This window comes from Galeopterus variegatus, unplaced genomic scaffold, assembly GCF_000696425.1.
Source record: "Galeopterus variegatus unplaced genomic scaffold, G_variegatus-3.0.2 Scaffold2225, whole genome shotgun sequence".
Classification (NCBI taxonomy): Eukaryota; Metazoa; Chordata; class Mammalia; order Dermoptera; family Cynocephalidae; genus Galeopterus; species Galeopterus variegatus.
This window is the reverse complement of record NW_007728336.1, coordinates 75,642-80,275: the sequence shown is the minus strand read 5'-3', so window position 1 is coordinate 80,275 and position 4,634 is coordinate 75,642.

The window sequence follows — 4,634 nt, the reverse complement described above, 5'->3', positions numbered from 1 at the left end:
AAAAAAAAAAAAAAAAAAAAAAAAAAAAAAAAAAAAAAAAAATTCTAAAGTTCTTTTTCCATCCAGACAAGCTGAAAATTCTCAGCAAAACTTAAGCAATTCGAGGAGGGGGGTATTCTTTAAGGAAAAAATACAAAATTAAGAAAATAGGTACAAAATTTAATATTAACTACAATTGAGAAAATAAATCACAAATACTAAAAAACTGATAAATACCATAAACATTACCAACTTCAAAAATTCAGAAAAATAAGATTTTTAATAAATTGCTTGGTATATTGCTGTTTTCCCCCTATAGTCATTGGCTACATATTTTTTAATTTTATAGTATTTTCTGTAAAGAAGTAGGAAGATAGTTTTTGCTTGATTGAATTTTATTTTATGATTTTGAAGAATTTTAGTTTTGCAAGTCATTATTGGTAATGTCATGTACATTTTTTAGGATTACCATCACATTTGCTGAAACTTCCATCAAATTTCCCTCCTGTATGAACTGTAAGACTATAGATCATTTCAGGTTTTTTGGGCTGAGGTAATTATAAATACTAATTAAATTAAGGGTACTTTTTATTAACTAGTTTGTCATCGATGTCCTCATAATAGTGACAATTGTGAACTGCACTTTGTCCTTAAGTTAGTATTTTATAAAAATTCAATATTTTCCTCATGTTCATATCATTCAATTCTTTTTATTAATCGGATTATCAGATAATCTAAGAATTTATTCATTTCTTCTATTAGAAGTTTATCTTTCTTTTAATTACTGTTTTTAGATCTGAACATTTTTCTTATAATTTGCTTTTTGATATCAGAATAGTTTCTATTAATTTCACTGTTTTAATCACTTTTGTTTCATAATCCAATAATTTTTGGTAATTTAATAAATAAATGGAACCTCTTTATTTCTAAATCATAAATCTGAAATTTTTAAGCTTTTTTTTACTTAGTCTAAAATTGTTTTTCCAAATTGCAGTTAAAATGGCATATTCAATCTTTAACTTTTAAAATATTGAGCTATAATTCATATACCATAAAATTCACCCTTTAAAAAAGTGTACAATTCAATGGCTTTTTAGTATATACACAAAGTAGTGCAACCATCACCACTGTCTAGTTCCAGAACATTTTCAACACCCTGAAAAGAAATCCCATGTCTGTTAGTGGTTGTTCCTCATTCCCCCCTCCTCCTAGCTCCTTGCATCCACTAATCTACTTTCCGTCTCTATGGGTTTGCCTATTCTGGACATTTCATATAAATAGCATTATACAATATATAGCCTTTTGTGTAAACTTTATTAATTTTCTGAATAAACTTTTTTCTGTCTTTGTGTTCAATTTCCCTTCTGAGTCATAGAAAATACATTTTAATCTTTAAAATGTTGTGAACTTGTGCTACAAGATGTCAGTGCTTTATAATGGGCTCCATCTAATTATACTTAGACTCGTAAAAAGACATCTTATTTGGCATGGGTGTTTAAAATACTGCATCTAATATGAGACATCCAGGAAGAACATGTAACTGTTGCAAAATTTGTAGTAGTTAACAACTTCAGGAACTGGAAAGGCAGCTTTCCTTGATGACTAAGTGATTAGCTGAGCTGTGTCTGGAATGTATCTTAAGTACTTATGTTTCTAAAGAGTGCTGGAAATGTTGTCACCTCTTCTAATAGTCATGTCACACAACTCATTGCAAACGGACAACACAGGCTACAGATGTCCAGAACGTATTTCATTCTGTTGAAAAGCCAAAACTGCATTTTAATTATTCTTGTGTATGCTTTAATTTCAGATGAATTCAGACAAAGTTGAAAGTTGGTTTTCTGTATAGCAAATGTGTTTTTTGTCTTAGAGTAGCACACAGTAATGGCATACACAAAGCAATTTGCTATTGTAGAATTTACCGCAATAGTATTATTTGGTGTTTGGTTTATTTACTTATTTAATTTCCCACTTCATTTTGTACATGTTTTACCTTATTTTCATTCATACTTGATGAGCTGTTTTGGATAAACAGTCACATTTGTCCTTTCATCTTGAACTTTTCCAGGTACTCATGTAAAAATAGACCAAATCTGACAATCTAACGGTTCCCTGAAATTTCTGTTATTTGAAGAGCACCACTTTTTCATTGTGATCTCTGATGGGTAAACCTTTTTCATTAACAATTTTAATACCCTCCACTACTCTTTAGTACTTCAAAATAATTCTGAATATTCTTTCTTGCCTATCCTTCAAGATGATGCTAAAGTATGTTTTAGTTCATCTATGTGTAATCCAAGTAAACATAGCCTACTTGTGTTCTGTGACATCTTCTGATTTTTGAGAGCTCTCAATACATTTAAGCCAGCTTAGCCTACTTGTGTTCTGTGACATCTTCTGATTTTTGAGAGCTCTCAATACATTTAAGCCAGTCTGAAAACTTACCTGGTATAAGTAACGTGTGTCTTGTTAAAGATATTTAATAATAAAAAAAACCCAATAAATACATTCTTTGTGGAATTGACGAGCCCAGATCTCATAACAATTTTTTCATATTTAAGTTTGTTTATAATAACCTGTTTGAGAATCATTTTAATAAATCTTTTATATGTTGTTTTATTCTGCATAAATTGGGATCGTGATTTTGGAGTTGAAAAATTTGCATTCAAAGTGTTACTGGGAATTGCTCATTGTAACAGGCCAGGTTGAAAGTTCATGATATTCATGAAGACATGTTCATAAAAATGAGGCTGTACTGACAGAAATTTTTGTTTGGAAGATTCCATTTCCTGTTTGGGAGTATTCAGATTCTTACAGCTTTATTTGTCTCTCTGTTGCCATTATTATTATCAATATTTTCTTGACTATAATGATTCTTTTTGAAATGGTTCTGCATACCGTTTTAACCATAAGAATTTTTGGTTTCCATTGTTTTATAGGGGAAGTTTTGACATTTTGAAGCTTCTGTCAATCTCTATTCTTTCAGTTTCCTCTTTCAGCTTCAACTAGGGTACTTACTTGCCATTGAGTTTAAATATTGGAATGATCAATAATTATAGAACAAAGTGGAAAATTTATCTGAAATTAAGGCATACACAAGAGCAATTCACAGTGCATTCAAAAATTGCCACTGTGTTCAGTTGAGCCCCATAACTGTGTAATCAAATTATTCTTATACTACAAATATAGAATTATTGATGGGATACGTTTAGGAGTTTTTCATTGGAACACTTGTTTCTTCAGGCTACTTTGCTGTATTGGTGGCAATTTTGCATGCTGTTTTATGTGGAACTGTCAGACTTTGTGAGGACCAGATGCATCAGATAAGTATGTATAAGGAACACATAAATCATGCAACTCATCCTCAGTTATACTTACTATTTGTAGTGATACTTTGTGTTCCACAAACCCAGGAATTTTGACAAGTTTTCTTTCATGTGATTTGCTGGAAAAGTGATCTATGTAATTATATACACAGTTTATAGAGTGTATTTCTGACAGGGGAAAACATCTGTTTTAAATTGGTGTCAATGAGAATGAAATCCTCTGCTTAAAATTTTAAAACTTTGATGTTTAGGAAGATTTCCCACAGGCTAGCATTCCGGTATATACATTTAGAACCTTGTTTCTCCTCCACTGAAGGGCATGTTCTTATGGTAGTTCTTATGACCTGGCACCCTGTACATGTATGATGGAGAGTGAACACAGTAGGTGGTTGGGGCAGCAGGGGGCAGGAGTTTCCCTGGAAATGATTGCTACAGAGGGAGGGCTGGCAGTACCTCGATTACACTCAGAAATCACTGCAAACTGCATAAATATAACCCCGTTAAAGCAAACCAATGTATTTCCAAGTCACCTTCCCTTTGGTCAGATCCCAGGACTACCAATACCTCCAATACCATGAGACACAAGGAGAAGTGGACAGAGGGGAAGTTTGAATGAAAAAAGAGCAATTCCCCAAAACCTGGGGTTCAAACATTGTTTGCAAGTTTCACAAAAAAATATTTTGCCATATGAACACATTGCTGGGACCCCTTGTTGCCTTGGAAGGGACCCATGCAACCTGGAGACCCCTAAGATTTAGGCTTGATTAGCAGTATAGTAAGTCTCCCTCTGGGTCTAATTATTTCATGGCTTGGGGACCTCCCTCCCATGTATTTAGTATAAGCATACCTCGGAGATATCATGGGTTCCACCACTGCAGTAAAGCATATGTCTCAGTGAAGTGAGTCACAAATTTTTTGGTTTCCCAGTACATATAAAAGTTCTGTTTACACTATCATCCATTAAGTGTGCAGGAGCATTATATCTAAAGAAAGAACATACGTTAATTAAAAAGCACTTTATTGCTAAAAAATGCTAATGATCATCTGAGCATTCAGTGAGTCATAACCTTTTTGCTGTGGGGAGTCTTGCCTTGATGTTGGTGGCTGCTGATTGATCAGTGTGGTGGCTGCTGAAGGCTGTGGTGGCTGTGACAATTTCTTAAGACAACAATGAAGTTTGCTGCATCAATTGACTCTTTTCCATGAAAAATTTCTCTGTAGCCTGTAATGCTGTTTGACAGCATTTTACCCGCAGTAGAAGTTCTTTTAAAATTGAAGTCAGTCCTCTCAAACCCTGCTGCTGCTTTATCAACTAAGTTTATGTAATAT